At 59.0% G+C, this 12,312-nt stretch overlaps 1 protein-coding gene across 1 annotated transcript in view; it reads left to right on the forward strand.

The window, feature by feature from the left end:
• Window positions 1–12,312, forward strand: part of NHEJ1 (non-homologous end joining factor 1) — a 152,470-nt gene that overhangs the window by 110,944 nt on the left and 29,214 nt on the right. The window lies entirely within an intron of this gene.

Below are 12,312 nucleotides of genomic sequence, written 5' to 3' on the forward strand. Positions count from 1 at the left end.
CCCCCTGATCCCCTCTGTGCAGATGAGAAACTGGGCCCCAGGGAGTGGAATGAATGGTCCAAGGTCCCAGGGGGAGTCCATGGCGGAGACGGCAGGCGCCCTGATTGCCAGGCCCTCCTGTGCCCACACTCTGCTGAGACTGCCCAGTTAGTGTTGTTAAGGAGGGGCTGCCTGTCCCCTGGGAATGGCTCTGATTCCCCCCGCTCATCTCACCTTGCTCAGGGTTTGGGTTTAACCCCTCCTGTTTAAAAGGGCACTTTGGGGCCTCTGGTCCCCTTCCCCCTGGTTGTGCTGCTGCGGGTGTTTGTGGAATCAAAAGGGCAGCAATAGCCCAGCCTCCCACACTGGAGAGAGCAAAATGATGGGGTGCCGCTGGGTGGGGGAGCTGCTGAATCCTTTGCTGTGCTGGGCCCCCCATGGGGCAGCGGCTATCTGCTCTATGGCCCTGTGGGAGCTCAGGCTGGCCTTGGATCCCTGCAACAGGAACACAGGCAGCTGCTACTAGGAAGCACCTGCCACCGTCCCTACATGTGCACATCTTGGAGCATCACTGAAATACCAGCCTGCTTGGTTTTGTGTAGCAAAGGTGTCACGTGCCTGCCCCTGGGGCCCATCCCCAGTGTGTGCCGCACTGGGACGCACCAGGCCCCCAGCACAAGCTGCCTGGCGGCCCCAGGCAGCATTACTGCACGGCACGATGGCCTCTGGATGGCAGGAGCCCAGCTATAGGAGAGTGGAATGAAACCAGCCCAGGGACAGCCTAGCTCATGCTGCAGAGCCCTGCGCAGGGAGCAGCTGGTCACCTGCTACTGCCCAGGGGGTGTTTCTAGCCCTAAGGGTGGGCACAGCATGTTGGTCTTGGCTGGCAGGGGTCGCAGCCTGAATGCCCCGACCCCCTTTCTTGGGTATTTAGTTCCAGGGGCAGCCCCTACTCCTTGTGTGTGGCTGTGGGCCCCAGTGCTGGCATTGGCAGGGGAGGAGGCTCTCCCAGCCCCTCTTGATGTGTATCTGAGATTGGCCTTTGGGACAATGTGTCTGCGTCTCTCCTTGCACAGTCACGCTGTGCCACTCAGTAACTCCGGGGCCAGCGATCCAGGACACGGGCTGTCTTTCTTCTCTGTCTCAGAGCTTCCTGGCACTGTGTGGACAGTGTGCAGGGTGGATAAAAATCAATGTTGTTTTTTTTTTAATTAAATCAGATTTTTTTTATAAAATGCTTTTTGAGGAAAAAACCTATCTAAAGATCTTTTTAATTAAGATACATTATAGCTCAGATATCTCATCATGGAATAGGGATTATAAATTCTAATTTTATAGTATGAGACAATGTATTCATGTCATGTTTAAGAAAAGTTTTGTAAATGAGTTCCAGTAGTTCATGGATTAGGGACCCGATCGTATGGGGTTCCAAGGGCTTCTGTAGAGCTTATTTAGGTTAAACTTTCTAAATACCCAGTGGGACTCAGTGCTCAGTCTAGTCGATACCATCAGAGATATTTAGTTTTGCAGTTCTCAAACTGTGGATTTGTGTCTCCAGAGAGAACATGCTTGTTAACAGTAAAAATGTTTTAAAATAAATAAATAATATGGAGAGGTGAGAAATAACAGACCTCAACCCTATTGTCCCTCTGCAAATTTGTGTACACAGAGTTAATCCCTTACCTCTCTCTAAAAGTGCAAAGTTTCAGAAAGTTCAATGACTAGAAGATGGTTGGGGGTGGAATAGATCTGGACAAGGAGAAGAAGTCTGGAGATAAATGTGAGACGGGAGGGACAGACAGTAGAAACAAAAGTGAAACTGTTCGAGCAGCATATTCCAGAAGTCTTGAGGTCTTTCTTAGTGTAGACTTCCTTGATTTGAGATCTACCAGACCATTCTCTCACTAGAAGGGAAAACCTATAATAGCAGCAGGCCGTAAAAGAGACCCAGTTTGGGTCTCATCTATCTCTGAGTTGTGAAGAATATGTATTAAGGTTATAACAACCAAAAAGAATGCACTCTTATGTAGAAATCCATTATTAAATCAAGTCTTCCTGACTCGGTTTAAATCAAATCCACCTTGACTGTGTAATGCTGGGCACCCCATGTGCCGCTGGTAGGCTCAAGCCAGGACCCCCAAGGTCCCTAAAGGGCTTGCCGAGCTGAGCAGGGCCAAGGCACTGACAGTGGGAGCCCCATGCTGCCAATCTGCACGTGCCTGAGGATCCTGGACAGGGAAGAGGCAGTGGAGATGTGAGAGGGGGTTGGCCGGAAGGAAGTTGGAGCAGCCCTGTGGGGAAGGGGCTCTTGCAGATGCAGAGGCATGGGTGGGAGATTGTAGTGAAGGGCTGGCAGGGACCAAGGGCAGAGGAGGGGGAGGGCAGCAGGGTGAGGGCTCAGAGCAGCCCCTTTCTCCCCACCCTGCTACCTGGGATCTGTAAGCGTGGGAAATAGAGCGTGCAACTCTCACTGGCAGTTTCAGTTTCAGAGCCCCTGTCGGCTGTGCAGACAGCCGCACAAGCCACATGGGGTTCCCAGTCAGGGATGGGGCAGGGGTAGGGGCAGGGGTAGAGGAGAGGGGAGGGGAGGGGAGGAGCAGGCTGTGTCTGTGTGTTCCCAGCTGTCCTATGTGTAATCCCTGCGAAAGAGAATCCCTTGCCCTGCAGAGCTCGGCCTTCCCTCGTCAGCCACCAGCCAGCCCTAAATCATGCGCATTCCCCAGCCTGAGGATAACCCAGCTCTGTCTGGCTGGGCCCTTGCTGCCCCTGGCAAGGCCCTCCCTGCCCCGCCCCTGCCCCTGCCCCTGTCCCTCGCTGTCCTGGCAGGGCTCTCGCTGTCCCGGCTGGGCCCTCGCTGCCTGTCACGGAGTGTGGGGGAGTCCAGGCCCTGCACCCCTCTTCCTGGGATCCACTGAGACTCTCAGCCAGCCAGTAAAACAGAAGGTTTATTGGACAACAGGAACAGTCCCAAACAGAGCTTGTGGGTACAACCAGGACCCCTCAGTCAAGTCCTTCAGTTGTCACGGAGTGTGGGGGAGTCCAGGCCCTGCACCCCTCTTCCTGGGATCCACTGAGACTCTCAGCCAGCCAGTAAAACAGAAGGTTTATTGGACAACAGGAACAGTCCCAAACAGAGCTTGTGGGTACAACCAGGACCCCTCAGTCAAGTCCTTCTGGGGGAGCAGGGAGCTTAGACCCCAGCCCTGGGGTTCCCTGTGTTTCTCCACCCAGCCCCAAACTGAAACTAAACCCACCCAGCAGGTTCCCTGCTGCAGCCTCTGTTCACATTCCTGGGCAGAGGTGTCACCTCCCCCTCCCCCTCCTGGCTCAGGTGACAGGCTCTCAGGTCTCCCATCCCCAGGGCACATTCCCAGGTCAACACTCCCCCCTCCCTGCTGAGTCACATCGTCACATCTCTCCCCCCTTCGAGACTGAACTGAGCGGGGTCACGCTGACCAGTGACCTGGGGAAGTTCGGGGCCCCCTCTCCGGGACAGCGCATCCGCTATCAGGTTGGCACTTCCCTTCACGTGGACCACGTCCATGTCATAATCCTGCAGGAGCAGGCTCCATCTCAGGAGCTTGGCGTTGGCTCCTTTCATCTGGTGCAGCCAGGTCAGGGGAGAGTGGTCGGTGTAGACAGTGAAGTGTCGCCCGAAGAGATAGGGCTCTAGTTTCTTGAGGGCCCACACCATGGCCAGGCACTCCTTCTCGATGGCCGCGTAGTGTTGCTCCCGGGGTAGCAACTTCTTGCTCAGGTACACGATGGGGTGTCTCTCCCCCTTTTCATCCTCCTGCATTAACACCGCCCCCAGTCCCGTGTCTGAGGCGTCGGTGAACACCACAAAGGGCTTGTCAAAGTCTGGGTTTGCCAGAACTGGGCCACTGACCAGAGCCTCCTTCAGCGCCCGGAAAGCCTCCTGGCACTGCTCGGTCCAGACCACCTTGTCTGGCTTCCCCTTCTTGCATAGCTCCGTGATGGGGGTGGCGATGGCGCTAAAGTGGGGCACAAATCTTCGGTAGTATCCTGCCATCCCAATAAAGGCTTGGACCTGCTTTTTGGTGTGGGGAGCGGGCCAGTCTCTGATCACCTCCACCTTGTCTGGTTCCGGCTTTAGGCGGCCGCTCCCCACCCGATGGCCCAGGTAAGATACTTCCGCCATCCCCACCTTGCACTTCTCCGCTTTTACAGTCAGCCCAGCCCCCTGGAGTCGGTCCAGCACTTGTCTAACCTGGGACACGTGGTCCTCCCAGGTCTGGCTAAAGACACAGATGTCATCAATATACGCCACGGCAAAACTCTCCATCCCCCTCAGGAGCTGGTCCACTAGGCGCTGGAAGGTGGCCGGCGCTCCCTTGAGGCCGAAAGGCAGGGTCAGGAACTCATAGAGCCCCAGAGGGGTGATAAAGGCCGATTTCAGTCGGGCATCTGCATCCAGCGGCACTTGCCAGTAGCCCTTTGTAAGGTCCATGGTGGTGAGGTACCGAGCTCCTCCCAGCTTGTCTAGGAGCTCATCAGGCCTGGGCATGGGGTAGGCATCAGATACAGTGATGGCATTGAGCTTCCGATAGTCCACACAGAACCGGACCGACCCGTCCTTTTTGGGGACCAGCACCACCGGCGAGGCCCAAGGGCTGGCAGATGGCTGGATCACCCCCAAAGCCAGCATGTCCCGGACCTCTCTTTCCAGGTCCTGAGCAGTTTTCCCTGTGACTCGGAAGGGGGAGCATCTTATCGGCGGGTGTGACCCTGTCTGCACCCGGTGGACAGTCAGATTAGTGCGTCCAGGCTGGTTGGAAAACAGCTGTCGGTACGGATGCAGCACCTCCCTGACCTCAGCTTGCTGGGCAGGGGTTAGCTGATCCGAGAGGGGAATTGTTTCCAGGGGGAAACCAGCTCTGGTCCCAGGGAATAGATCTACTAAAGGGTCATCTCCCTGCTCTTCCCACTGTCCACACACGGCCAACACCACATTCCCCCTGGCATAATATGGCTTCATCATATTCACATGGTACACCCGGCGGTGGTGCGCCCGGTTTGACAGCTCCACCACATAGTTTACCTCATTGAGCTGCTTGACGACCTTGAAAGGGCCCTCCCAGGCGGCCTGTAGTTTGTTCTTTCTCACTGGGATGAGAACCATCACCTGATCCCCGGTGGCGTAGGCACGGGCCCGTGCCGTGCGGTCATACCAGACCTTCTGCTTCCTCTGGGCTCTGGCCAGATTCTCCCTGGCCAGGCCCATGAGTTCAGCCAGTCTCTCTCGGAAGATCAGGACATACTCCACCACTGACTCTCCATCGGGAGTGGCCTTCCCCTCCCACTCGTCTCTCATCAGGTCCAGGGGGCCCCTCACCCTCCTGCCATATAACAGTTCGAAAGGCGAAAATCCGGTAGACTCCTGGGGCACCTCCCTGTATGCGAACAGCAGGTGAGGTAAGTACTTGTCCCAATCCTGCGGGTGCTGATTCATAAAGGTTTTCAGCATCATCTTTAGCGTCCCGTTAAACCTCTCCACCAGCCCATTGGACTGGGGGTGATAAGCTGAGGCCCAGTCGTGCCGGACCCCACATTTCTCCCACAAGCACCGGAGCAGGGCCGACATGAAGTTGGAGCCTTGGTCTGTCAAGACTTCCTTGGGGAACCCCACTCGGCTGAAAATGGTCAGGAGCGCATCGGCCACGGTGTCTGCTTCAATGGAAGCTAAGGGCACTGCCTCGGGGTAGCGGGTGGCAAAATCTACCACCACCAGAATGTATTTCTTCCCCGACCGGGTCGTCTTGCTGAGAGGCCCCACGATGTCCATGGCCACCTTCTGGAAAGGCTCCTCTATGATGGGCAAAGGTCTCAAAGCCGCTTTCCCCTTGTCCCGGGCCTTCCCCACCCTCTGACAGGGGTCACAGGATCGGCAATACTGCCGGACCGTGGTAAAGACCCCGGGCCAGTAAAAGTTCTGTAGCAACCTCTGCCGGGTGCGCCGGATTCCCTGGTGCCCTGCGAGGGGGATGTCATGGGCCAGGTACAGGAGCCTGCGGCGATACTTCTGGGGGACCACCAGCTGCCTCCTGATCCCACAGGACTCTACTTCCCTTGTGGGAGCCCATTCTCGGTACAGGAACCCCTTCTCCCACAGGAACCTCTCCTGGCAGCCTCTCCTCATGGTCCGTACCACCCTGAGGTCGGCCAGGTCCCTGAGCTTCCGCAAGGAGGGGTCTTTCCTCAACTCGGCCTGGAACTCAGCAGCTGGGGCAGGGACGGGGCCCGGTTCCCTCTCGCTGGCCAGGTCTGAGGCCTCCGCCTCTCTAAGCCGTGCCCCTCGGCCCTCCCTCCCCACCAGGGTAGGGTCCTGCGCCTCCGGTGTGATACCCTCCCCGAGGTCAGGGCGCAGTGCCCCTCGCCGGCTCTGGCTACGCGTCACAACCAGGGCGGCCTGGGGCTTGCTTGGCCAGTCCTCTAGGTCTCCCCCCATCAAAACTTCAGTGGGCAAATGGTGGTGTACCCCCACATCCTTGGGGCCCTCCTTGGCCCCCCATTTCAGGTGTACCCTTGCCACGGGCACCTTAAATGGGGTCCCGCCCACCCCTGTCAGGGTCAGATAGGTGTTGGGCACCACCCGATCTGGGGCCACCACCTCGGGCCGGGCCAGCGTCACCTCCGCGCCCGTATCCCAGTATCCATTGACCTTCCTCCCATCCACCTCCAGGGGAACAAGGCACTCTCTCCGGAGGGACAGCCCCGCGCCCACCCTGTAAACTGAGCACCCTGAGTCCAGAGCCTCCAGCCCTCTGGTGGAGCTGGCCTGGGGTACTCTTCCCTCCTGAGCAGGTGGTAAACTGGCAGCCCCCCTTTCCTGGGTCGTCTGCCCCTCGTCCAGCTGGGTCCCTACCCAGTTAACCCTGGGTAGGTTGGGTCTGCTCAGTCTGTCCCTGAGCCCGGGGCACTGGGACCGTACGTGGCCTCTCTGGCCACAGTGATAGCAGCTCAGGTCACGTTGGTCCCCTCGAGCAGGTCGGAGGGGCCCGACGCCAGGCGTTCCCCTTGGGAGGGGGTTCTCCCTATTTCCCCGCTGGGAGGCCCCCTGGTGACTCTCTCTCTGCATCGGGGGGGGCCTGTTCTTTTGGGGCTCCTCCCGGCTACCCCCTGACCGACTGTTCACAAACTCGTCGGCCAGCTGCCCTGCGTGCTGGGGGTTCTCGAGCTTTTTGTCCACCAACCACAGCCTCAGGTCGGAAGGGCACTGTTCATACAGCTGCTCCAGTACGATTAGGTCCAGCAGGTCCTCTTTAGCTCGGGCCCCAGCTGTCCACTTGCGGGCATACCCCTGCATCCGGTTGGCCAGTTGTAGGTAGGTGACCTCAGGCGTTTTACGCTGACTCCGGAACCTTCTCCGGTACATCTCGGGGGTCAGCCCAAACTCACGGAGCAGGGCCTGCTTGAACAGTTCATAGTCCCCTGCCTCCGGCCCTGTCATTCGGCTGTACACCTCCACGGCTTTGGGGTCCAGTAAGGGGGTGAGAAACTGGAGCCTGTCTGCAGGGTCAACCCTGTGCAGCTCACAGGCATTCTCAAAGGCCGTCAGGAAGCTATCCATGTCCTCCCCCTCCTTCCGCTGGGCCAGGAAGCACTTATCAAAGTTCCTTGCCGTCTTGGGTCCCCCCTCACTCACCGCAGCCGCAGCCGGGGCCCCACTGCTCCTCAGCCTGGCCAGCTCCAGTTCATGCTGTCTTTGTTTCTCCTTCTCCTGACGCTCATGTTGACGTTGTTTTTCATGATCCTCCAGCTCCCTCATTTTCATCTCCCTCTCCCATTCCAGCCGCCTCCGCTCCAGGGATGGGGAGCTCCGCCGGGAGGATCCCCTGCTGGGTGCCGGGGTCAGGGTGCCCTCGGTATTCGCTGGGCTTCCCCCAACCCCTCCCCCGGACATAGGTAGGAAGGGTCTCGGGATGTCCTCAGCAGCAGTCTGACCCCTCCCAGCCCGGTCAGGCCCCAGGGCCCACGCTGCGTCCCCCGGGCAGCTTCCCTCAGGGACAGGGATCGGGTCATCCAAGCGATCCCTCTCCTCCAGCTGGGCAATCAGCTGTTCCTTGGTGGACCTCCCGATGCGCAGCCCCCTCTGCCTGCACAGCTCCACCAGGTCGCTCTTCAGGCGTTTAGCGTACATCTCCCTGCTGGCCACTCGCAGGCCGGGCAGCTTCCCACGGTTTCCAGGAAAAGCCCCTCGTGTGCCCGTCCTTCTTGAGGTCACCGACTCTTTGCCAGGGTCGAGCTGCAGACTCCTCCGCCCCTGGGACCGCTCGCTGCAATCCCCTGGGGGACCCTGTTACTGCAAAAGTCTTTCTCTCTGGTCACACATTCCCAGGGGTTAACCGCCCCCCGAAACCGTCTCTCTCTGAATCTTCAGCACGCCTGGTCCCCGTCAATTCCCCTTCGTTTTACTGCTCCCCAGTCACTTACTGCAGGAAGCGCCGTTCACGGGGTGCAGTACATCCCACCGCTGCCACCAGTTGTCACGGAGTGTGGGGGAGTCCAGGCCCTGCACCCCTCTTCCTGGGATCCACTGAGACTCTCAGCCAGCCAGTAAAACAGAAGGTTTATTGGACAACAGGAACAGTCCCAAACAGAGCTTGTGGGTACAACCAGGACCCCTCAGTCAAGTCCTTCAGTTGTCACGGAGTGTGGGGGAGTCCAGGCCCTGCACCCCTCTTCCTGGGATCCACTGAGACTCTCAGCCAGCCAGTAAAACAGAAGGTTTATTGGACAACAGGAACAGTCCCAAACAGAGCTTGTGGGTACAACCAGGACCCCTCAGTCAAGTCCTTCTGGGGGAGCAGGGAGCTTAGACCCCAGCCCTGGGGTTCCCTGTGTTTCTCCACCCAGCCCCAAACTGAAACTAAACCCACCCAGCAGGTTCCCTGCTGCAGCCTCTGTTCACATTCCTGGGCAGAGGTGTCACCTCCCCCTCCCCCTCCTGGCTCAGGTGACAGGCTCTCAGGTCTCCCATCCCCAGGGCACATTCCCAGGTCAACACTCCCCCCTCCCTGCTGAGTCACATCGTCACACTGCCCCCCAGGGCTGTCCTGGCTGGGCCCTCGTTGCCCCCCAGGGCTGTCCTGGCAGAGCCCTCACTGCTCCTGGCACTGTCCTGGCTGGGCCCTCGTGCCCCCGGCGCTGTCCCGGCTGGGCCCTCGCTGCCCCCTCAGCGCTCAGGCTCAGTTGCTGATCCTTGGCAGGGAGCCCAGAGATCCTGCAAGTGCTGCTGGGCCTGGCACTGCTAGCAGGCAGGGATCCCACGGGCAGACTCCTCTGGGATGGCGGGTGGGCTGGGCTGAGGTAGAGAGCCCCTCCTGGAGGTGCTCTGGCTGTGGCTCCCTAGTGTTTTCCCCTGCCCCTGGAAGCAGGGCTGGTTTGTGTTGGTGAGCGCAGGGTGCCTGGGCTGCCAGGGCCTTTCCTGTGGCCACTCACTGAGAACTGCCACTCCTGGTGGGTTCTGGCGGGGGACCCATTGTAAGGTCATTCTGCTGCTTAAACTTCCCTGTGTGGGAGGAGTGCTGAATAACCATGGCCAGGGCTGGGCGGGGCTGTTCCAGCATGGGGACCGCATCCCAGGGTTTTATTTTGGCCATGAGTGGAGGGGCTGTGCAGTTGCTTCTCATGGAGCAGCCTGGCCTCCTGCCTGTGTGTGCGCTGCACCAAAACTCAACCCTGGCTTCTAGGCTGGGCTCCAGCACCTGGAGGGGACACCTGGCTACTGGGGTGCCTGCCCTGAGTGGGGGCACCTGGGAACCCGGCTGGCACCAGGGGGCTGTGCGCAGAGGGTGGCACCTGGGAACCCGGCTGGCACCAGGGGGCTGTGCGCAGAGGGTGACACCTGGGAACCCGGCTGGCACCAGGGGGCTGTGCGCAGAGGGTGGCACCTGGATACCCGGCTGGCACTGGGGGTGCCCTGAGGGAGGCACGGTGCACTTGTCCCCCAGTGGCTTGAGGATATAGGTGGGCTCTGGGAGCAGGGAGTGTGTCCTGTAGAAGGAAAGGGGGAGGAGTAGCAGGAGTGTCTCCATTGATTTGCCTGTTGGAGGCTGCAGGACTGTCAAGATGTGAAGCCCAGCCCTCCTTGCCCATCTTCACTGGCATGTGGCAGACACACCTGTGCCAGCTGTGGGATAAGTGCTGCTTCTTGTGTCTCTACCTTGCGTGCAAGCCACTTCCTGCTGCAGTTTTGGGTCAGGGTGGGGCGCTGGCTGGAGGTGCCCTCATGCAGCTCTCCCTCCTGACTGCGCCAGGCTCCCAAGAGTGGGCATGTCAAATTTGGTGGAGCACCACAAATCCAGGAAGGGAGCCAGTGCTTTTCCCAGCTCCCCTTGCTGCTCGCTCCATTTCTGAATACACCTGGATTCCCAGTAAAGCCCCTAATCTTGCCGGGCTCAGTCACAAGTTCCTCTCATTCTGTGCCTTTCTTTGCTCAGCGAATCCCTTGTGCAAAGTGTTCTGGGCCGCGCTGGGGTTCTGGCTGCTACTGTTCGTTGGCCCATCCCCGTGGCCTCTGGCTGCTCTCCGCTCACTGTCAGGGCAGACGCTAGGCCCTCGGGAACTGGTTTCACGAGGAGCCCTTTCATGAGTATCATCTGCGAACCTGGAGCTACTGCCAGCGCCTGGGCACCATGGGCTGGAGCAACACAAACCCCCTGTGCTCCCTGTTGGCATGAGCCCGTCCCCGCTCACCCATCCACCCGCGCTGGCTGCTGCAGTCATGGGCTGTGCTCTCTACGATTCCCACCCAGGCCCTGAGCAGAGCCAGCTCAGACAGGGACCTGCCCTGGGCGAGCGAGTGGGGGACTGAAGTTCTGGCTTCGGAAGGGTCACCCCAGGGTTTGGAGAAACAGAGGGGCCTGGCAGGATGGCCCTTGGGTGCCCCTTGGGGAGCAAGTGCATGTGGCTCCTGTCTTCGCCAAGGTAAAGCCAGGCTGGGGTGATGGGCATGGGGGGGAAGAGAAGAGAAATGAAGGGGGGTTTCCATTGCCACGTGCCCGCAGCTTCCCAGACACATGTACCTCTCACTATATCTCCTTGTGCCCCCGCCCCGCTCTCCCAGCCTGTGCCCTGCTATGTCGGGGGTTCCCAGGGCTCTGGGCATTCAGACCCCTTAATGGGTCTTCCATGGTAAAGGGCAGAGCCAGGGCCAAAATGTCACCCACTCTGTTGCTGCTACCTTGGATCCATATGCAGTGTGCACCATTTGTTGGGTCCACACCCCGCTTCGAGAGAGCCTTTTACAGACTCCTGCCAGTGGCCCAGGAGTCACCAGCAACCCTACGATAACAAACCAGTCTGAGCCGTCCAGCCCTGCTGTGTAACCCTACGATAACAAACCAAGCAAATTAACGACTGGGAAAGGAACAGAGCCCAGCAGCAATCCCTGTCATGAGATGTGCTGCAGTGGCCGGAAGCATCAGGGTTTGGCCATGAGTCCCCCTCCCCCACCACACCCCCACTCAGTGTCTGTAAGAAAAGCCTGTAAGCCAAGCCGAGAAAACAGCCGCGGTGGGAAGAAAAGGTTATTGAATTGCAGGCTGCTGTGGTCTTGCTGCCAGCATAGACCCTGGGTTGTTGAGCGGGTGCCTTGCGTGGAAAGACTGCCTTGATTATGTGTGAGGCCGCACTTGCACAGCGACACAGGCCGTGCCTTCCGCTCACAGTGCCGGCCTTTATGTGCCTAACATTTACTCTCTGGAAAGGGGGAAAGGAAAACATCACGCTCACCAGTGCCTGAGCAGTGCTGGGAGAAGGGCCGGGCCGGGCCTCCCCACTGCGCTTGCCATGGCGTTTGTCTGTCCTGCCCGCTGAGCCATGCACATAGGTGCCGTGACCCTTTCACCTTTCGGCCCCTAAAGCTGCTCTTCCTCCTTCGCTCCCCATCCTGCCTCTCACAGCTGAGCCAGTAGCTTCCTCCTGGCAGAAGGGGCAGCATTGTTCAGCTGGGGCAGCGGGCTCCCTGCTGGAGGTGATGGTGCAGTGGCTGAGCATCAGGTCTGAGCTCCCTAGCACCCCAGGGCGACAGCCAGTCACCTCCTCAGGCAGATCCGTTGCGTTCTGCAGTTTGCTCTGTGTGGGCCCTTAGCCACCCCTCTGTGTTTGTTCTCCAGGGCCATTAGCGATCACAGTCCTTGGCCAATGTTTCTTCTCCCTTCCACCCCTGCTGGCTGCCACCCTCCACCCTAGAGATGACTGCATGTCCACAGTGATCTGTGTAATGTGTTTTGGGACTCACTGGTGACTTGGCCCAGTGTTAGTCTTGTTCCCATTGTTCTCTCTGCTTTCCCTTCCCATGGGGCACTG

Source organism: Lepidochelys kempii, chromosome 11 (genome assembly GCF_965140265.1).
Source record: "Lepidochelys kempii isolate rLepKem1 chromosome 11, rLepKem1.hap2, whole genome shotgun sequence".
NCBI lineage: Eukaryota > Metazoa > Chordata > Testudines > Cheloniidae > Lepidochelys > Lepidochelys kempii.